This window comes from Nycticebus coucang, chromosome 15 (genome assembly GCF_027406575.1).
Source record: "Nycticebus coucang isolate mNycCou1 chromosome 15, mNycCou1.pri, whole genome shotgun sequence".
NCBI classification, from domain to species: domain Eukaryota; kingdom Metazoa; phylum Chordata; class Mammalia; order Primates; family Lorisidae; genus Nycticebus; species Nycticebus coucang.
In genome coordinates, this window is record NC_069794.1 from 44,702,427 (window position 1) to 44,726,765 (window position 24,339).

Here is a 24,339-nt window from a genome sequence, read left to right on the forward strand (position 1 = left end):
TAAAACCTGCAGTGTACAAATTTTTTTTAACATTTTCCATGGTATTTTCCTTTTTTTAGAAACAGAGTCTCACTTTATCACCCTGGATAGAGTGCCAGGGCGTCACAGCTCACTGCAACCTCCAACTCCTGGGCTTAAGCGATTCTCTTGCCTCAGCCTCCCGAGTAGCTGGGACTACAGCCGCCTGCCACAATGCCCGGCTATTTGTTGTTGTTGTTGTCATTGTTATTTAGCAAGCCAGGGCTGGGTTCAAACCCACCAGCCCCAGCTGATGTGGCTGGCGCCCCAACCATTGAGATATATGTGCTGAGCCTATACTTTTATTTTTCAATCATGCAATGGGATGACAAAAATTAATGTGGTAATATTTAAAAGGAGTTGGAATGAAGTAAAGGCAAAAGTCAGTCGATGAGAAAGGACAAAAGTGGGTGATAAAGGTGCATGGATTGAGGTTTGCAAGGAATCATTGACTCATTATTGAAGAAGTTATAAATTGTTAAGCACAAAGAGTAGAAACAAGTGAGCCAGGTGTTAAAGACATCAACATCAAAGAAAGTGCAGAGATTGTATTGATCATTTGGAAAACATGCAAAGAGATATGGCAACACTTCACATAAGTGGTGATAACTTAGGAGGGAGTGGAAGAGAGGTTCATTGGGAGGTGGCAGCAGATCAATAGTTTAAAAGGCAATGCGGCGTATAACACCCTCTTCACTTGCATTCAAGAGAGTTGAAATACTAATATTGTTACTTTTGTGCTCTATTGTCATCTTACACTTTACTATTCTTTTAATTGCAAGCAGCAGGCATATAATTCAAATTAGCTTTTTCTTTGTAAAAGGGAATGTATTTACTTTTTTTTTTTTTTTTTTTTTGTAGAGACAGAGTCTCACTTTATCGCCCTTGGTAGAGTGTCGTGGCATCACAGCTCACAGCAACCTCCAGCTCCTGGGCTTAGGTGATTGCCTAAGCCTCCCCAGTAGCTAGGACTACTGCCTCAGCCTCCCCAGTAGCTGGGACTACAAGTACCCACCACAACACCCGGCTAATTTTTGTTGCAGTTTGGCCGGGGCTGGGTTTGAACCCATCACCCTCGGTATATGGGGTCGGCGCCCTACTCACTGAGCCACAGGCGCCGCCCGGGAATGTATTTAGTTTCAACTGAAAAATCTACTGTTGTGCACATCTTAGTGCAGGTCTTCAAACAATGAGTACATCTCTCTTCTCTGAAATCTTCTTTGTCTATGAAAGTGTAAGGACATGGAGCCACTCACAAGATGATGGCAGAAAATAAAACAAAAATGACAACTGGAGAGTTACCTCATAGTTATTCCTCATGTCATTCACTCTTTTCAGACAATACCAACAAAAACTATGGAGAAAGCTTATACTGGCCCTGTTGCAGGATATACGATCCTCAAACAAATCACTCTGGCCAGAGAGATGTTGTACTCGGCTTGGTGAGACTTCACTCATGTGTCTACACTTTTGCTAGGAGTAAAAGAAGGGATGACTCCTCTAAAACTATATACAATTGAGTTTCAGTTTTAGAAATGGTTACTGTTCACATAGGAAGGGGACAGCTCCTAAACCCTCAAAGACAATTTTGCACAATGCTCCTCGAAGTCAAAGTTTCTAAACTCATCTCATCTTTGTCTTAAAAATTGATGTTTCCTTTTCTTTCCTATCTCTTAATCAGTGACCCTTCACTTTCTTTCTATTGTGCAAGCAGGTACTCTGGGAGACATCCCAGACTCTTTCATAAAATGTAAAATGTAACATATGAGTAATTAGAAAAGCATTTGAAGAATAATATTTAGATGTAGTTAAGGCTTATGACATAGGCAAGGAAGATTTCTCAAAGATTTAAGTACTGCTATGATTTGCTGGGTATGTTTAGGAACCAGTAAATCCAAGAAATAATAATTACTATGATTGTTTTTAATCATAAGTCATTTTTATATAGTAGTTTAAGATAAAAAGGTCTGAAATCAGGCAAACTTTTGTGTGCAATCTAGTCCCCTAAATAATACTAAGTTTAATATTAGAGAAGTTTCTTCATCCATAAAATGGAGTCAGTGTTTTAACCATCTTCACACATATAACGTCAAGGCAACATGACATAATGTATTTGATGTGATGTTTTTATATGGTATCTGATTCATGGTATATATTTGAAAAATAGGAGATATTATTATGTTATTAGTAGAAATCTTCTCTCTGTTGGAGTTGCCTTTTTTCTTTATGATGTATTTCACATGAAGAATATTCTGTTTTCCTTATTAAAGAATAGACTGTTTTTGTGTGAATGGCCTGGTGGTGTCAGGGAGGCCCAATTCCTACTTGAAAGTTTAATAATCCTAGTTTATCCCTTGGAATTATTTTAGAAAGTGGAAACCTGCCTGGGTCTGACAGTGGACTAATACCTCGTTGGCATTATCTTCTCTTTAGGCTCAAAGAGAAAAGATACAAACAGGGAAAACTGATTTGTTTCATAATATAATACTAGAAAGTAGAGTCAAATAAGAGAAGTGTGACTTAAATTTAGTGGATATTTTTCAATTAATCTTTAGTTTTTCTTTACTAACCTAAGCCTTATTTTTTTTTTGGGGGGGTGATTTAAATAATTATGTTTGCCATCCTTTTCTGCCTTTCTTTCCTGTTTAAATTTAGCAGTAGGGCTCATTAAGAGCCTCTGGGACATTATAGTAACTAGTCAAGCCCCATTTTAATTATCTAATCAATAAAGCAAATAAATTCTCTGCAAACTATATTAGTTTTACTTTTTTTCCTCTTAGAAAAAGTGTATGTACGTATTCAAGTAGAGTTTAAAAAGATAGTATAGGGACAGTAACCCATTGAAATTGGTTGCTTCTTTCTGTGTGAGAGATTTAAATTAAATAAAAAGTTTATTATACTTCTGCAAATTAAGTATGTTCCCCAGTAACCCTTCCTTAATTGTACAACCCCTATGGAAAGCAGTGTGTACATCTATTTCTTTCTTTCCCCAAAGAAATAAATGTACAATTACTGTTTGATTCGGCAATCTCACTACTGGGTACCTGTGTGTCTATCTAAAGGAAGAAAGGTTATTTTGTAAAGATAACGTGTTAACTCTAATGTTTACTGCAGCATTATGCACAATAGCAAAGATGTGGAATCAGTGTAAGTGCCTTTTAATTCAAGAGTGGATTAGAAAATGTGATATATGCAATATACACCCACATAGTGTACGCCATATACTATGCGCACACACACACACAAACCTTCCATGGTGGAGTACTACTCAGCTATACAAAGGAATGAAATAATGCCTTTTGCAGCAAGTTAGATGGAACTGGAGACTATTATCCTAAGTGCAGTATACCAAGAATGATAAATACCATATGTGCTCTATTATAATTGGGAGCTAATCTGCAGACACATATGGGCATGAAGCTAAGTAATGGTCACAGGAAATCAAGAAAAGGGGGAAGGGAGAATAAGAGATGGATAAAAGACTACCTATTGGGTACAAAGAACACTATTCAGGTTATGGGCACAGTAAACACCCTGACATAAGTATTATAGAACATATCCATCTAACTAAAACATCTATATTCCCTTAATTCTGAAATAAAAAATAAAGAAATAAAGAAGGTAGCTTTAAAAAGTTTATTATGCTTCTGAGAATGAATTAAACAAATTTATGACATAAAGTCAGTGTCCCTTATATAACATCATCATGTTTTTATCTCATATAAATAAAACAACTCATATTATGTAAATCAGTGTTGGAATGTAGAAACATTTTTTTCCCCTCGCGTCATATATTTTTGTGTGTGTGTGTGTAAGGACCATGATTAGTGTAACACAGCTTGGCCGTCTTAGCTTTTTCCCATATTCCTCACCAGGGCAAGGTAAGGGAATTATTAAACTGATTAAGTTTGAAGTAGAAACTGAGTAAATGTACTCAACATCATCCACCTTCTTTCTCTTTTTGTATTGACCAGAGAGAATGCCTCTGGTCCCCTGAAAACTCTTCTTTGAGCTTATCTCAGGTTTTGTCAACCTCAGCACCACTGACATTTTTGTCTGGATACTTCTTTGCTGTATGGGCTATTCAGTGCATTATAGCAGCTTATGCTTATGCTGCTAACGCATAGCACTGGCTTATGCTCCCCCAGTAACCCTTCCTTACTTGTGTTAACCAAAAGTTTCTTCTGATGTTGCCATATGTCCCACCAGCATGGAGGTATCCTGCAATTAATAACCACTGCTTTGAGGCTCATCTTCTCAGGGAAGATTGCCCAAGAATGAGGATCTTTCTGTGTACCTACACCAGATCATACAGTGATTCAGTAGGTACCTTAACTTCTGTCTATACATAATAGCTCTTTTTTCTTCTTTGAAACAGTCCAAACTATGAAAGAATATAGGTATCTGGCTTCTACAGCCTCAGTTATGAAGAATGCAATTGGATTGGTTTATCTGTCTAAAAATGAAAAAATGCTATGAAAGCATAATGAGCCCATTGATAGGGGGCTTACAAAGAGGTAAATTATGCTCAATTATCTCCGATGTTAATAATTTGTATTCAGGACATATTTTGCTCATAAAGTAAACTTTCTTTCTTTAGATATGGAATAAAATGGAAAGTTTTGGGTGATGAGATCAGAACATAGAGAAAAGGGTACATTTTCCCAGTCTCACTTTGCCTTAAAACTACTTCCCACGCTTTAACATTAATGGGCAAGAATGTAGGCTTGATGTCAGACAGGCTTGAGTCATTTATTAGCTCTGTGACTGTATTTAATATAAAAATTCCTCTGATCTTATTTTCTCACTTCTCAAAGAGGATAATATTGGTACTTCTTTCATACGTTTTTATTTTTAAGCCTTACATTAGATAATACGTGTCAAGTACTTATCACAGTATCTGGCATATAGGAAGCACTAAAAAAATTGCAGTCATTATTCTAATTCACACTCAAAAGCATGACAGCAGGACAAGTGTCTATTCATGATGTGCTCAGGGCAGAAAGCACAAGGATCATTGACACTCTGGGATCAGCAGAGATGAGAGGGACTATTTAGAACATCAGACAAGAGAGTGCAAGTCACGGGGTTGCTTAGCAAGCTCAGAAGGATAAAGGGGGCCGGGAAACTGTAGCTTCAGAGCATGTAACAACAAAGGGGAGCATGCAAACTCAGAGGCAGGGACATAGAGCTTTACTAGTCATTAAAGGAGAAACTCGCAGAAAAACATTAACATCAGTACTTGCCTCGGTTGGAGGAAAAACATCCTTAGTAGGTAGAAAGTTATACTTCAATTTTAGTGAATGCAGAAGGTGTCAAAGAAAACCCTGCAGGCAGTTCACTTCTGAAGGTCTTTCTTTTTCATCAGAAGATAACTGGAGAGAACAAGAGAATGAGATGACACAGGGCAGACAACTGGTGTCAGTATTCAAATATTTACTCTAATCACACAAGATTTAGAGTTCCATTGACTTGGAAATCATGATTAAATAAGAATCAGGATTGTTGTACATATTAGAATTACAAATATGGGGAATGCAATTGTTTGAACTTCCAGTAAATGTTTTGGTGGCTCTCACTTAATTAGTTCATTTCCAAAGAACCAATAAAAGGACCCTGCTCAAGGGTTGTTAAAATAGAAACAGATAAACCCAAGTGGATACAACCAACCACGTGGACACAGTGAGGGTGCATAGGAAACTTTTTACAATTGTGTCTGACAGCTGTATTGATTCTAGTTGCAAGCAAGTGGTGCTTGAGCCCAGATTATTACCAGATAACCTATTTTTGCAGTGGCAGCTTAGAAAGACATTCTCACATTGTGTTAAAAAGAATCAATGGCCCTAGGGTACAACCTTGTCCCTACTTGCTCAGCTGGCAAGGCCTTGATACAAAGGTAGGTAACAAGCAAGGAATGAGGTGGGGATGTGAAATAGAGTGCTGATGTTCTGCTTTCTTCTTAATGCTCAAGTACAGTTTTACTGGTCTCATGAACTCATTTTGGAAGTTGTATTGATGGAGCAGTAGCGAGTACATTATGGAGAAAATGAAAAAGCAAAAGTAATGACATAATTAAGACATTTTCCTATATCGTTTTCTCTTTGAAGAGTTTTGCAAGAAGAGAAAGAGTGATATTTTTGATTATTCACATTTCAATTTCCAAGCCACCTCAGTTTATCTTTGATTATTGTTAAATTCAACCATCAGGCACAAAGACTACACTGTTATAAATCCCTCTGAGACATGAGCTGAAAGAGTTCTGCACTCTGGAGACAAAAATGGCAACATGATTATCCTCCTTTAATATCTTATGACTTCTATGGCAATTTGAAGAATTCAAGGTATACAGAACCACTTTCTCACCTTCATGTTGCATGAAAAGCATATTAAATAGAAATATAGTAAGATGAAAAACTTTAGTCTTTGCAATATTTTTTATTTTAGTCTTAGTTTAGGCAAAATAGTTAAACATACTTGCATAACGCCATATACAAGGTAGAGATCTTATTTTGCATGTGCATTAAGCATGTCAATTCATAAGTTTGGGGGAAACAACTGTGTAAAACTGAGCTATTAGCTATCAGAATATCACTGTGGTGATAGGCAATGGCTAAAATATTAAAAAAAATCTACTAAAATATTTTTTAAAATATTCTAGATTATCTAGATTACTCCTAGGAGAGTTCCCTACTCCTAGGAATAATCTAGATAATCTTCGTCAAACTGCTCTGACCTGTTTTGATGGCACAGATTCTCAGAGGACTTTGAAAAAGTAAAAGTTCCATGTCATTACTGTGATTGTATCATCTGCACACACAGTACAAAATGGAAAAACGAAGCGAAAATTCAAGTCCAAATCAGGGCTTATATGTTTGACCTTTGAAACCAGAAGTTGATTTTCAAAAATTTATTATTTCTTAGATTTATTTCTTGTATGAAATGAGTACACTTTTATATAAGGAATACACACTAAATTTTAAGGCATAGTTGACAGGAGGATGCAACAGTTAGGGAAGGCTGGAATTTCCCTAAATGAAATATGTTCTTTCTGATCTATATGGACTTGAATAGGCAGTTTCCTTTAGCTAGGCTGCCCACTGTCCAGTTCAACCCTGTGTTCTTCAACACTCCAATTCAAATGTCAGTGTCCCTCCCTAGATTATACCTGGACTATCTGCCTGTCTAGCTTGTTAGCTGGGTCTGACGCTACTTTGTGGCCATTCGGTTTCTGCTTTTACACATGCATTATTCATCAAAAAAATGTTCTCTAAATGAAATATTTATACATATTTGGCAGTAAAATTGACAGAGAATCAGTATCATGTACAGAAACTGAAAGAAAGTTTAGTCTTGAGGATAGAAGGTGTCAAAAGAAAAATATAATTATTTTTATTCATGATACTAACATTTATTTAGTCACCCATCCCTAAACCTCAAAGTCATCCTATAAAATCTTTAATTTTATCTAATTTCTAATCAGTTACCATCCTGACAATTTTATTCTACCAGATTTTTAAATTTACCCTCTCTTTTTCTTAATTAGAAAGTTCTTACTAAATTCTAACTCTGCATCCTATACAATACTAAAGAATACAGGGGCAACCTTGAGGTACTCATATCTGTGTAGAGAGAAAAAGGCAAATATAAATCAAGGACAGCTGGGGCATGTGTATAAGCTTTATAAATATTTGTGGAATGACTGAGTAAAGTTTAGCTTTGTAAAATAAAGATCATAAGCACAATGGTAATATAGAAATGGAGGAAATCAATGAATATTTCAGGAAGGAGAAGCCAGTAAAGATAGACATCAAAGGTTTGGGATAATCTAAGTAAGTGGATAGTAGAAGATATTCTAGATGACATAAACAGAGGCCTCAGTTGTTAGGACCTTTAAAAAACAGGTTTTAACACAGGAGTTGAGCTTGGTATTTCTGAAGAAAACTTGCCAGAAATAACCAGACTCTATGAAAATGCTTTGCCATCATCCAAGTTACATACTTTGCTTTCTTCATCATGCCAGTTGGCCATGACCTAGGAGTTGTCCACAGAAGTTATCTCCTGCATGCTCAATAGGACTAAATGCTGTTTTCTCTGAATTCACAGTATTTGGCCCCATCATGTTTTTCATTCATTGCTTATTTTATGGATTATACTTTTGTCATGCTTTATATACCTTTGATTGGTATGTCATGAGTGTTCTGGGAATACAATTTCTAATTTTGATAAGGACCTTAAGGTGAAATATGAGCTGCAAGCTGATGGCTCAGTTTTAAAAGCACAAACATTGTACAATCTAATAAGAAATGTTCCCAACTAAACAATACAGCAATTTCATAAGGAATCATCCAAGAAAACAACAGACCTTGTATTGGCTAGGTCAGAAAACGGCATCGGTTAAGCTCACCTGGCAGAAGTGTTGCTTTTAGTCCACAGGAGCTGATGTAAAGGAAACTGCAAAACATGTGTAAAGAATGTGTGCTTAATAGAGAGACGCCCATGATTAGGGGAATCCACTCACATCATGCAGATGGCCTACACCAGACCCATATAATGGAAATGAATTTATATTGGGTACTTGGTTTCTTAGTTGAAAAACTAATACTCTTTTCTTTCTCTAGTGTGGCTGTGGCTTCAAAGTTATTTAGTGGTTATATTAGTCTGTATTCCGATATGAGTATGAATAGACCTCCATATTCATAAATATGGTAGGCTTCTCTTTTAACAAATAGACCTGAACTGCCTTTGGCAAGAAGTTTCCCGAAGACATTCATTGACAGCAAGGGGGAGTTTCCATATGGTTAATTTGCTAATAGAGCATTTAACACTCAGGTGAACGTGATAGCAAAATTGCCCAATTTTAATTTCCCATTAAACACTGAGTCATCTGGATATGATCTTTAAGAACAGCTATATTTAATCTTCTGAAATACTTAAAAGAGATGTCACCGGACAAACATTGGGGAAAAAATAGAAAAGTCAGAACCATCCTCCATAGTTTTCTTACTATTTTTTTTTTCAACCAAAAGCTTGTGAAGAACTTAGTTCTCGACACTAAATTTTTGCTCTGTTTTATTCCTTTAGTCTCCTTATTTCTCCTATTTTATTATGAAAGCTATTGATTACACACTGACTGTAGAAGAATCTTGGCCAATAATTCTCTTCTATAATTAATTTGACGTTGTTTACCTTCTTGATCCACTTCATTATATATCATCTGTATAATTGAAGAAGGATAGACAAAGATGTTTTGGAACCATGAAATTGTTGTGGATGCTCACCTTATGAGGATTTGAGGAAATCATCAGGTTCATTAGATTTAAATTGTAAATCAAATGTAAAATGAGAGAATTAGAGGGGATAAAAGGCGGTGGGTAGAGAGAAGAAAAATAATATACCCTTATTTTCATTAGTATATATTAAGGAAGAGTTAAAAATCATCTAGAGCCAACAGGTGCATGTAGAATTTCGCAGGCTGTTCAAATGCAGAAACATGGATTTGTACATCTGTATCAACTCTGGCCACAGTTTGACTCTAGTACTTATGGCTGATATCACTTACCCTCTAGGGCAGCATTCAAATGCGCAGGCAGAAACCAACAGAAATAGTTGATCTGGGAAGAAAGCACTTAGGAGAGCATTGAAAACAGCTCATTTAAAAGGTTTTCAAAATATGGTTGTAATATTGTTCAGTGACTTCATTCTGAAGACTTTTAAAGGCACTCTTCTCAAAAATTGTAAGCTCATAAACATTTCTTTTTATTTCTTTTTATTTTTGGTTGTACATTGCTAGTTTCATGAGTGAAAAGTGGAAATGAACAGGATTGAATATTGTGATCAGCAGAGCTGAAATCCTTCTTTGATATCCTGGAATCAAAATCATTAAACACTAATTTATCTGCCTTTGTCTTTGTAATACAGATATTTACATAGTTAAAATGATGCCAAATATCTGTTGATGCTGCGTAGATTACCACATGTGCCACATTTATCCATCATCTGTGGCATTTAAGCAAATTTTTGTAGCTGCTGACATCTCTTGGGAGGTTATACACATACACCTATAACTTTCCTTTTTTTTCACCGCTGTTATGGACTGACACAAGAGAAGCTGGAATTTAAAAATTTTTAAAACTGTCAGAGGGTGTAATAGATGTTACTTTCTTAACACATGCTTTTTCTTGCTCCTCAGCTGGAAGTTTCTATTTGACATATTTACACTAATAATTAGATAAAGTAAAAGCATAGTTTTCAACTTAAATCCATTTATATATTACCTCTGAAAATTATAGACAGTTTCTCAGTGCTGAGAACAACCTCTAACCAACAGCCAGAAAAGGATAGGACCCCAGCTGTACAGACACAAGAAAATGAATTCTAGCTAGGCGTGGCACCTGCAGGTCAGGGGTTAGGGAGCTGGCCACATGCTCTGGGGCTGGTGGGTTTGAACCCAGCCTGGGGCTGCTAAACAAAAAAACAAACAAAAATGGCCAGGTGTTGTAGTGAGCACCTATAGCCCCAGCTACTAGGGAGGCTGAGGCAAGTGAATCGCTTGAACCCAAGAGTTTGAGGTGGCTGTGAACGATGCCACAGCAGTCTGGAGAGTGACAAAGCTGGACACTGTTATGATAAAAAAAAAAAAAAAGAAAAGAAAGAGAGAAAGAAAATAAATTCTCTTGACAATCTGAGGAAACATGGATGTGAAATCTTCCACAATCAAGTCTCCAGATGAGAACACACCTGTCTAACATCTTGATCACAGCTTTTTGAGACCCTAATCGGAGGATTCAAATAAGATATTCCTAGACTTCTGACCCTTAGAACCTAGGAGATAATAAAGATAATAAATATGTGTTGTTTTAATCATCTAATTTTGTGGGAACTTGTCACACAGCAATATAACTGTAACTTATAACTTTGAAGTTATACATTTATATTTCAAGACTTGATGCAAAAACAATAATGAGACTAAATGAAACTGCAAAATGAAAATGCATATTCTTTTATATGAAAAAATTATTAACCAGAGACAAGTTTATATTAAATAATACAATAGAACACAAGTCATAATAGAAACTTATCTCAAGCTATCCTTCTTAAACATACATTAATGTAATATGGTGTTTTCTTTTGCATAAATGTCAATATTTGATAGCAATGAAGTTACAACCCAAACCAAATATATCTTATGTTACTGTAACAGTAGTTTTCTAAAAAGTTATAAATAAGAGCTATTTGTAAAGATCATGCCATGTGTAACTGACAGTCCTAAAACTATGACCACACCCTATTGGCTCTTTACAATGTATTACAACTCCTAATTCTTGTGCTATTTTGAATTTATTTGTTGTTGTTATGGCACATAATAAATGTATATTTAAGTATTTACCTATATAATCTCGGGGAAAATTATAATGTATGTGAATGCAAATGATATTTTTTTGTTTGCCAAAAGTGAAAATAAAGAAAAGAAAATGTCCATATACCCAATACCCAGTTTCCTATGATTTACATTTTGTATTAATATATTTGTACTAATATTGTCACAATTAGTGAACTAGTATTTATACATTATCATTACCAAAATCCCATGTGCATTTTCAGATTTCCTTAGTTTCACATGCCTTTGTTTCTGACATCCTATTCATAACACCATGTTACATTTAATTTCTGTGTTTCCTTATGCTGTAAAAATCCCTCAAATATCTTTGTTTTTGATGATGTTGAAAGTTTTGAGTAGTAATGATTAGATTTTTTTAGTATCTCTCAATTGGGATTTGTCTGATGTATTTCTTAAAATTTGATGAATTTTTGGTTGGAAAATTGCAGAGGTAAGTTTCCTTCTCATTATGTCATCTCAAAGGTATGTGATATAAGTATGATGTAAGTTTTAATGTTAATTTTGATTCCCTGGATGAGGTAGTCTTTGCTAAGTTTCTCCATTGTGTAGCTGTTCTTTATTTTTTCTCTTTAAAAAGTGTACTCTTTGAAACCAAGCCACTATCCAACTCACATATTAGGAGCAAGGAGTTTCATATAGGGTTTAAAGAAATGGTAATTTGCAGGGTAGAATTCTTATTAGGAACATACTAAAATGATATAATGATAACATGGGCAAATTGGCATAGACATACAATATGTATTCTCAAATATTTTTCAAATATTAAATATAAATTTAACATTTGTTTCTACTTACCTATATAATAAAATATTATTTTTAAGTTGGGTACATTCCAGCATACAGTGATGCAGAGAGAAGTGGAAAAGTTTACAAGGCTGTGATTTTTCAAGTTATCCCATGAAATATTTTAAAGTCAATAATATTGTAGAAGTAAGACAGGCTGAAAAGAAAGAACACTATAAAAAAAAAATTGAAGGAAAGAAGGATTCTCTGAACTGGGCAGTTCTTTGTCAAAGGGACAAAGAGCTTTATACAACTGATGGTAGTTAATAGTAAACAAATAAACAAAACATGTGGTTCACTGAGAATCAACCAACAAAAAATATTTTAAATAAAAATTGATATAAATTGGGCAGCACCTGTGGCCTAGTGGGTAGGACGCTGGCCTCATATACCAAGGGTGTTTTTTTTTTTTTTTTTTTTTTTTTGTAGAGACAGGATCTCATTTTATTGCCCTGGGTAGAGTGCCGTGGCATCACACAGCTCACAGCAACCTCCAACTCCTGGGCTCAGGTGATTCTCTTGCCTCAGCCTCCTGAGTAGCTGGGTCTAAAGGTGCCTGCCACAACTCTGGCTATTTTTTTGTTGCATTTCGGCTGGGCCAGGTTTGAACCCGTCACCCACGGTATATGGGGCCAGAGCCATATACCACAGGTGCCGCCTAAGACTCTGTCTCTTAAAAAAAAAAGTTGATATAAATTGTTTACAATAAAAAATTACGCGGTATTTGAAATATGTGTGAAATATATTTGAAATGTATGTCTATACATAATCATAACCATTGTAGAAGGGATGATGAATGTTCAGTTAATAAGGCAAGTGATAATTATAAATATTTTAATTGGGAATTAAGAAAATTAATTTAATACATCCAGTAAGAAATTCATCTCAAATAGATTTGTACTGGCGGCTTGTGTATGTGAATAATTAAAAGGTAGCGAAGGCTTGAAAACTGGTTTTATTAAAAGCTGTTTCTTTATGATTTCTTCATTTTTATTATTTTTCATTGCTCTTATGTTAATATTTTCCATTGTTAAAGGTGATTAACGCAAACAGTGTTTTCATTTTCCTGTTGGTGTGTGAAAAGCATTTCTATCGTGGCTGTTCAAAGGATAGCCCTACTGTCTTTCACAGCTGAACTGATGATATTGGCTAGAGCAATGGAACATGCTGGTTGATTTAACAGGAAAGAACTTTCTACCAAATGTTCCCAACATCCAACTCCCCTCTTGTAACTGCTGGTGAGTTTATTCCAGAAATATAAGGCTCAATGGTAGACCCCCAGATACCCAAACAAAAACACAGACAGTTAGAAAAAGGAAGCTATAGTACTAACATAAAACAAGCTTTTTATATCCTATAAGCACATATTTTTCGGCCTATACTAATATTCTATTAGTTTTGAAAGAATTACGTATATGATGTTTATTATCTAAAGAAATGAATGTAATTCATATGCTTGACCATGATTTAATAGTCAATAGACCACATGATTTCATAATCAGGTCTTGTCACAAATTAGATTTTTAACTATTGTAGAAAATTTTAAGGGGGCTTCAGAATACTGAAAATGTAGTGACTATGAACCTGCCGTCACTAACATAGATACTGTTTAAATTAAGCAAACACACGGTGGCATGAGGGAACATATGTAATCAGGTGTGTAAATTTTTTGTATTGAAAATATTTTAAGCTTTGAAGGTAAAAAAAAATCCCTAAAGTTTTGTGTTAAATTTTCTTATAGTCCAGTTTGTGAAGTGTTTCCTAGTAGTAGTATTTTTAGGATTGAAATAGGATAAACAATTATTTTAATATTGTCTGTTTTCAGATTTGTAGAATACATAGAACTATGCCAATTTAGAAGAAATAACAGTTCAGGTTTAGTTAATTTGTGTTTTTTTTTGTAAGGAGCCATTAACATACTGACATTATTGTTATTGTTACCTAGCATGAAAGTAACACCCTGCATCTTTAAAATACTTTATAATCATTAATTAGCCATACTTCATAACACTCTGGTGAGGTAATATGATGATTATAGAAAATTAAGCTGCAAATCATGCAGGTTGCTTATCTGAAGGAATTATCACTTATAAGTGAATATATATCAAACTATAGGTTAGAAATCTGTGGAATTTCTGTGCTTCTAGCAGTGACGTATGCAAGCTTGGATAATAAGTCAAAAAGTAAGCTTGCCACACAATCATGCCATTTCAGCCATGTTGTTTAGTATTATGACTTTGGATGCTCTCTGTTCTGGCAAGCTTGCATGTAAACTTTTCCATTATTCTTGAACTCAAAGATTAAAAGATTAAAGAAAATAAAACTGCTACAAATCAACTGTTTTTCCTTTCTCTAACTTTCCCTTATTTACACAATTTTCTTATGTTCTTACGTATCTCAAAGATTCCTTAGGAAATCTCCAACAACTTCTCTTTTTTCAACATTTCCTAATACCTCTATTACCTTTTCCAATGAAGTTCATGTCTTCTAAAAACCATATTGTTTATAACTTTTCAAATACATGTTACAGTATTTGTTGGAAGATTCTCCTTCAGCCTTACAGGACCAATTCTGACCAAATGTGAACAGACCAAAAGGGAGCAAGCTGGATTTTCCTAGCAGATTTATGTAGCACGAAAATGAGGGGGAATTTTCATATTAATTTAAATGCCACCCTTTTCAATTTTTCAGAGCAACTGAAGGACATTCTGATACATGGATACCCCATTTGTCATCTTAATAGTGATAGAATGACTAAAAATACAAAGTAGTAAATACGAATAAACGACTTACTGCTCTCTTGTATCAAAACTAAGACATTTCACTTAGAAATGAAAAAGTGTTAACAAAACTACTTCTTATGAAAACAGTGCAGATGAATATTTTCCAATTTGCTTGTTTTAAGAATAAATTTGATATGTAAGAATTGTTAATAGGAGAAGAAAATTCCCAAGGGATGATATAATTAATTTAAAAAAGAACAGAAACTAAGTATAAGATCTTGTTGTCAGCAAAGAGGGAGAGTTTGACCTCCTCTGCTCCCATTTGGATTCCCTTTATTTCCTTGTCTTGCCTAATTGTATTGGCTAGAACTTCCAGCACTACTTTGAATAGTAAAGGTGACAGAGGACAACCTTGTCTGGTTCCAGTTCTAAGAGGAAAAGCTTTCAGTTTTACTCCATTCAGTAAAATATTGGCTGTGGGTTTGTCATAGATAGCTTCAATCAGTTTTAGAAATGTGCCACCTATGCCTATACTCTTCAGTGTTCTAATTAGAAAAGGATGCTGGATTTTATCAAATGCTTTTTCTGCATCTATTGAGAGGATCATGTGATCTTTATTTTTGCCTCTGTTAATGTGGTGGATAACGTTTATGGACTTGCGTATGTTAAACCAGCCTTGCATCCCTGGGATGAAGCCTACTTGATCATGATGAATGACTTTTTTGATGATAAGCTATAATCTATTGGCTAGGATTTTGTTGAGAATTTTTGCGTCTATATTCATGAGTGAGATTGGTCTGAAATTCTCCTTTTTGTTTGGGTCTTTTCCTGGTTTTGGTATCAGGGTGATGTTTGCTTCATAGAATGTGTTGGGGAAGATTCCTTCTTCCTCAATTTTTTGGAATAATTTCTGCAGTACAGGAATAAGCTCTTCCTTGAAGGTTTGATAGAATTCTGGAGTGAAGCCATCTGGACCAGGGCATTTTTTGGTTGGAAGATTTTTTATTGTTTCTTTGATCTCAGTGCTTGAAATTGGCTGTTTAGGAGCTCTATTTCTTCCTGGCTGAGTCTAGGGAGAGGGTGTGATTCCAAATACTGATCCATTTCCTTCACATTGTCAAATTTCTGGGCATAGAGTTTCTGGTAGTATTCAGAGATGATCTCTTGTATCTCTGTGGGATCAGTTGTTATTTCCCCTTTATCATTTCTGATTGAGGTTACTAGAGATTTTACTTTTCTATTCCTCGTTAGTCTGGCCAATGGTTTATCTATTTTATTTATTTTTTCAAAAAACCAACTCCTTGTTTCATTAATTTTCTGAATGATTCTTTTGTTTTCAATTTCATTGATCTCTGATTTGATTTTGGATATTTCTTTTCTTCTACTGAGTTTAGGCTTAGATTGTTCTTCTTTTTCCAATTCCATAAGATCTCTTGTGAGATTGTTGATGTGCTCTATTTCTGTTTTTCGAATGTAGGCATCTAAAGCGATGAATTTTCCTCTCAAAACTGCTTTTGCAGTATCCCACAGGTTTTGGTAGCTTGTGTCTTCATTGTTGTTGTATTCAAGGAAGTTAATGATTTCCTGTTTTATTTCTTCCTGCATCCATCTGTTATTCAACAGAAGATTGTTTAATTTCCATGCCTTTGGGTGGGGTCGAGCATTTTTGTTAGAGTTGAGTTCCACCTTTAGTGCCTTATGGTCTGAGAAGATACAAGGTAAAATTTCAATTCTTTTGATTCTGTTGATATTTGTTTTGTGTCCCAGGATATGATCAATTTTGGAGAATGTTCCATGGGGTGATGAGAAGAATGTATATTCTTTATCTTTGGGATGGAGTGTTCTATATGCGTCTATCAAGCACAGTTGTTCTAGGGTCTCATTTAAATCTCTTATATCCTTGTTTAATTTCTGTTTAGGATAAAGGACTTAAATTTAAGGCATGAAACAATAAAAATCCTCCAAGAAAGCATAGGAAAAACACTGGAAGATATTGGCCTGGGGAAAGACTTCATGAAGAAGACTACCATGGCAATTGCAACAACAACAAAAATAAACAAATGGGACTTCATTGAACTGAAAAGCTTCTGTACAGCTAAGGAGACAATAACCAAAGCAAAGAGACAACCTACACAATGGGAAAGGATATTTGCATATTTTCAATCAGACAAAAGCTTGATAACCAGGATCTATAGAGAACTCAAATTAATCCACATGAAAAAAGCCAACAATCCCATATATCAATGGGCAAGAGACATGAATAGAACTTTCTCTAAAGACGACAGACGAATGGCTAACAAACACATGAAAAAATGTTCATAATCTCTATATATTAGAGAAATGCAAATCAAAACAACCCTGAGATATCATCTAACCCCAGTAAGAATGGCCCACATCACAAAATCTCAAAACTGCAGATGCTGGCGTGGATGTGGAGAGAAGGGAACACTTTTACACTGCTGGTGGGACTGCAAACTAGTACAACCTTTCTGGAAGGAAGTATGGAGAAACCTCAAAGCACTCAAGCTAGACCTCTCATTTGATCCTGCAATCCCATTACTGGGCATCTACCCAGAAGGAAAAAAATCCTTTTATCATAAGGACACTTGTACTAGGCTGTTTATTGCAGCTCATTTTACAATCGCCAAAATGTGGAAACAGCCTAAATGCCCACCAACCCAGGAATGGTCTAACAAGTTGTGGTATATGTATACCATGGAATACTATTCAGCCATTAAAAAAAAATGGAGACTTTACATCCTTCGTATTAACCTGGATGGACATGGAAGACATTATTCTTAGTAAAGCATCACAAGAATGGAGAAGCATGAATCCTATGTACTCAATTTTGATATGAGGACAATTAATGACAATTATGGTTATGGGGGGTGAAACAGAAAGAGGGAAGGAGGGAGGGGGGCGGGGCCTTGGTGTGTGTCACACTTTATGGGGGCAAGACATGATTGCAAGAGGGACTTTACCTAACAATTGCAATCATTGTAACCTGGCTTATTGTACCCTCCATGAATCCCCAACAATAAAAATAAATACATACATAAATAAATAAATAAATAAATAAATAAAAAAGAACAGAAACTGCAAAGAAAGGAATATCCTTTACCTTTTCCCCTAAATTTTAATAATTCAAATGGAAGGATTACTTGTATGATATAGAATGTCCATAAAGTACATGTACAATTTACCATGTTAAGCTATTTTCAATTGCACATGAACTTTACTGACATCCATATATGTTTTTGTTTATTTGTATGTACAAATATATATAGCTAGAGAGGTAAATTTGTGTACACAGATATATCCACACATATACATATGTATACATAGGTATAGCTGTATAATACTACCTTTATTGGAAAATGTAGTTTTCTTTTCCAATAAAGAAATGTAGGTCTACCTATCAAACCAAATGAAATTGCAATTTTGACTATTTTTGACTTACAGAAAATAGAATTTTATTACCTAATCAAATAGTAATTATTAGAGAATCCTGATTGGAAGTTTAGTGTTAACACCCGATATCACAAAATTAATACTGTCCATGAAAACTTGGCTACTGGTTTTAATATAATTGTGCTGTTCAACAAACTGATAATTTTGAGAAGGTCACCTTCCTAGGACACAATTTTATAATATGTAACATAGCAGAGGTAATGTAGGTTGAGACCTTTTCATTTCTCTTTAGCTTCAAATTTTTGTTTATGCTTATTCATTCATTCACTAAATCAGTGACCAAAACAGGCAAGATTCCCTTATAAATAAAACTAACACTGGTAGCTGGCGTTGTGGCGGGCGCCTGTAGTCCCAGCTGCTGGGGAGGTGAGGCAGGAGAATCGCGTGGGCCCAGGAGTAGAGGTTGCTGTGAGCCGTGTGACGCCACGGCACTCTACCCGAGGGCGGTACAGTGAGACTCTGTCTCTACAAAAAAAAAAAAAAAAAGAAAAAAAAAAAAAAAACACTAACACTGGGTTATCCTTCCTTTACCTAGGATAAGAGAAATACTCTCCAAAGAAGAGTCTTCTTTTTTTTTTTTTGTAGAGACAGAGTCTCACTTTATGGCCCTCAGTAGAGTGCCCTGGCCTCACACAGCTCACAGCAACCTCCAACTCCTGGGCTTAAGCTATTCTCTTGCCTCAACCTCCCGAGCAGCTGGGACTACAGGCGCCCGCCACAATGCCCAGCTATTTTTTGGTTGCAGTTTGGCCGGGGCCGGGTTTGAACCCGCCACCCTCGGTATATGGGGCCAGCGCCTTACCGGCTGAGCCACAGGCGCCGCCCCCAAAGAAGAGTCTTAAAGTTATCCAGGACATTATTAAAGCTATTGTGAATAGAAATTTTCCTCTCTGTAACCTAGGATGCCTTAGTGGTACTGGTTGTGAGAATCGTCTACCCTAATATATTCTATTTCAGGTGAGTGGAGAATGCATTTAGTACTGCCCATATTCAAGACAATTCTAAAATTCTTCTGTAAGTTTTCTCAATTTAAATAAGAATGTAATGAATTGGAGCCCCTGATGCAAGAAGGAAGTGGAAGAATCATTACTAAATTTTGTTTGTTTTAAATTCAGAACATGTTTATTTTGCAGTGGTACCTAAGGGTTTGCATATAAAGTTCTCTAGCTTAACAAACAACCAAAATACTTTCATCTTTTGTGAATAGCAGGCATTCTCAAGATATTTTCCCATTACAAATAAAAGTTAATGAATCTGGGTGCGTACTCTGTTGGCTTTTCTCTTCCCACTGACTTTTTGTTTAGCTGCATTTGTTGCCTGGGATCCCAAAAATTAGGAGAAAGCACATTCTCTTCAAAGACTGCTTTAAGCATATTTAACCCTATGCAAAAAGTTTTGTAATTCTGCCCAGTTTATGCAGCTATAACTGTGCTAAATGCTAGAATAGCCTTGGCAGACCCGAGTTTCATATTTGCCACCATTAAGTACAGGTACAGCTAAAATGGAATTCTAGTAATTTTTTGAACTGAAGGAAAAAGTAACCAGGGATCTACACACTAAGAAATAGTCCTTGTATAAGTAAAGTGATGTACGTATATTTAGGTTTTCATAAGTCATTAAAAATGAGATGCTAGTAATTTTTCCAGGATAAAATGCAAAAATATCTCTCCAGTCATTCACTGACCTTGGGGCCTCTTTTATTTTCTCAGCAAACGTTGTTGTGTTGCATTATTTTATTTGGGAAAGTATGGAGTGACTTAGAATAAGAAGAACTTATGGTTTTTAGTCTTCTGATTAAGAAGTTTTGAATTCTCAAATATGTTCATTATAGAACTCTCATTCTATTACTATTTCTTTATAAAATGTTATACATTTGAAATGTGTTATTCTCAATAAACATTTAAAATGTCTGAACTTACTGTTCCAGAAAGATTGGTATAGGTGATTGTGAGGTTAAATCCATGATTTTCTTGATATGTTAAATGTGTAAATATTACTTAGCAAAGGTATGTAAGGACTTTCTTCCTAATATAGAAAGAGGAACAATAAAGTAATACTATTTGAGTGCTTAGTTTGATAATGATGGGCCCTGGGAATATTACAGCACCTATAGTGTTTCTGTTGTGATAACCAAATAATTTGGTTTTCTCATGCTTAACAGTCCTATTTTACATATTCTTTTTATGTGTTTAAAAAATATTAAAAGATCACGGACTCGAGCCACTTGTCTTTAATGCAATCATCATCCATTGATTCTTCATTATAGCTTAAGCACACTGTGCCAGAAATTTAATAATGTTACACTCACTCTCCCCTGGCTCTATCAAAAGCTCTAGCAAAGCAGGTACTTTAAAGGTGACTTTACCCATGAAAGGATAGATAATCTGTCCAAATACAGCTTTCCCTATGTAGGACGGAGAGTGGTGTAGGGGGGATCACTTAATGTGCTGAAGGAAGATTTTAGAACAAGGAATAAGCTCTGCCATCCCATGGGACCTTTTGTGTTGTAAGAGTCTAAAATAAAAATCTTCCAATCTTGTAAAGTAACTGGGGACCACACAAGTTTGTGGAGTTAGTTGAGACTTTGGATCCAAAAAATAGTATACACGTGAACAAACCATAAGTCAGAATAACAGAACCAGATAAAGGCCTTGAACAGGGCCTTTGGAATAATAGGAAGGTTTTGCTGAAGAGCCTGGGGAAGGGGCTCATCTCATACACGTAATGGATGCTCTGCACTTTTATTGTTCTCTGGATCCACTGTCTGGATCCCCACTGCAGTCAGTGCATCCTGAATTTCTTGTTCATTATTTGAGTTAAGCAGTTTGCTCTTTTGAACTTTTTCAGTTAGAATTTAGCTTGACTAGCTGCCCTTCACCCACATGCACTCATGGTAATTACTGTAATGGGTTTTAAAATACAATTCTCATGATTGCATTGAATTGAGAACTTGTAGGGTAAGCAATATTATTTTGAGGACAGACTAGGGCATCATAATGGCATCCAGAAATGGAGGAAGCAAAAGTGCTTATGAGAGATTTGATGAAAAAAGATGAGAAATTTCTAGGCTGTGTGAAATTCATGTTATGGTGGAAAAAGAAGTTCTAGTAAAGCTTTGGTAGTTAAAAGGAAAAGATTCACTCAAGTTACTTCTAGTAATGAAGAGTTTATTTTAAGGGTAACTGTGCACTCAAGGGAAAAATTGCATAATTAGATAATAAGCAGATAGAACTCGTAGTAGAACAGACCAAAGAGAAAATTCAGAAACCTAAGTTCTTAGGATTGTACAGCAGTACTGACAGCCTTAGCCAGGGAAGGTTGGGCAGAGTAGTTAATGACTATGTGCTCAACTGTAATATGACTTATGTTCCCTCCAAATTTGTATCATTTTCCCTTTTGCTATGAGTTCACTTTGTCTTTGCACTGTGCCTACTTATTTTATTTGCCATACAGATCCTACTTGCTCATAAACTTTGCTTCTTTATGAATTTGACATGCCTTTATTGTTTAGGAGCCTGGCTCTTCTTTACTTGTTATAAACTACATCAGTTTCCCTGCATGAGTCTTTCCAGCATTATTCTCCATTGAAAGCTGCCTTTTGCTTGCTACATTTTCTAATTTAGGTTCCTGAAAGATAAAATATGATTGCTGACTTCATCTGTGTTTTCTGGCCAGTCTACTGATCAAGTAACCTTGGACTGAGTGCTCACCCTTGGTCCAACTGCCTGTGGTTTGGAGTGTGGGGAGTGAAGTCATTGGAAACATGGCTGTTTAAGTAGAAAGTAGAAAAAACTAGAAATGTCTCATACAAAGAAATAATTTTTGAGGGGTGTAAAGAGGAGCAATCATAAGGTCATGTAAAATAGACAGTGGAAAAACAAGGAGAAAATAACTCCAAACTAGGAACATCAGAGACATTTCCTTACAAGTATCTGAGTTAGAGTTGAGTAATCGTTTCCCAGGTCATTAAATGAATGATTGATATTTTCTAATAGAGGGAAGAACATATGAAGGCTGAGAGGCCAAACAAACAAACCTGTATAATATATTTAGAAAAGTGTGAATAATTTATCTTTGTGAAGGAGTAGGTAACGAGAGGGAAGTTGCCAGCAATAATTTCCAGCAATAGTTAAGAGTCAGATAATGGAGGTCTTGTCTCTTATCTTTTATGTCAATGGAAATAATTAAGGATTTTATCCAACTATTGATATGGAAACAGAAGCATTTTAAGAAGGTGTGTGATTAAATGAAATATTCATGCTAGAAAGGAAATTCTGAGACTAGAAGAGCTGGGGTTGAACATGAACTAGTGGGCCATTCATTATGAGTCCTTTACTCTGTATCCAATTGACAACATTGTTGTCAATAGAGAATGGGAATGAAATGGCATGAATTGTTGGAATAAAGATGTAAGAATAAATATAAGGAATGGGGTAGAATCGGTGGACCTCAGTGATAAGCTTCTGATTTTAAAACTAATGATAAAACATTAACAATGTATTTTTTGTTAGAATATCATATTTAAATCATTCTTACTTTTCATTTTAATTATAGTATTTTCATGAAAAATGGTTGAAGAAGTTATATCAATAATTTCTAAAAACACCAGAAATGTTTCAAAGAAGAGGTGATAATTAAAGACTAAGAGATCGTTTAACTGGGTATGTGAGAGTGGGAAGGGCATTTCAATATCAGGAAACTACAGGGTAAAGAAATTTCCTTTTTTCTCTATAAAGCTGAGGTCCACACCTTGAGTTCTGGAAGAACTGAAGTCACCTTTACCGTCAGAGAGACAATAGAATTCATCATAAATTCTTTATACTTGCACAGATAAATAACAATTAACGTTACATATGGATATTAATTATGCATTTATAAAATACTTATTGACAAGCTGTTTCCCCTGATGTGGAGCATAAAATCTACTGTGGTAGTAAGAGCAAGAATTAAGAATTAAAATACCTATCATTTTTCACATAATAGGTGAATTCTTGACAATTACTATCAAGAAAAATACATTGGTATTAGAGATGAGTAGAGCTGATGGATGAGGATTCATCACGGAACCGATGAGGTCGAGTCTTAGGGATGAGGTAGGATCTTGAAGTTATGAAACTCTATTGACTGATATCAATGAATAGACACCATCTCAGATTAGTATTAATGAATGTGTTGCTGAGGGTATGGATTTGGAGTTAAAGAGTTGGGATTGTTATGTCTGAATGCAGAAATGCTTTTCTTTTGAGTAACCTCTAACATAGTAATATAGATGTCAGAATGATGGAAGTCCCACAGTGAACACTATAGGTCCTCAGCCTATGCCCATAAGGGTTCAGGAAGGGGAAAGTTTTATCCCTGGAAGGAACAAAGGATACAGAATTCTGATCATAATCTATCTTTTTTGCTCTAATATTTAACATTATTAGACTAGTTTAATCATTTTCAATGATTGTTGCATAGGAAGTTTATGAAAAATACAATCTGTTTAGCCTTGACAATTTATATTTCAATATAATTGGGATGTGATGAAATTCAGGAATTTGCATTTTCAACAACATCTAGGTGATTATTATTCAAGAACTCGACAGAACACAATTTCACAATCATTCGTATAGTTGTTCGCAATCCCAACACAAAATATTAGATTGAAAAGAAGTGATTTGCTTGAGGTGAGCTAGTAGAACAGATATGTGAATCAGATTTCAGTATCTATCTCAAATAAAACTTTGAGTTTGGCTGCCACATGGAACACAATGCCCAGAAAGCCTGCCAGATTGATTTCTCGTATTTCATAGAATTGAATGAGCGTAGGAAGATATCCTTGTTAAATATTTGCCAGGGCATAAGCCTGTCTTCTTATTTTATTTATTTTATTTTATTATTTTTTAACTTTATTTTAGACTGGGTTTTTGACCTATTACTTACTCAGACAGAGGTGATCGTAGC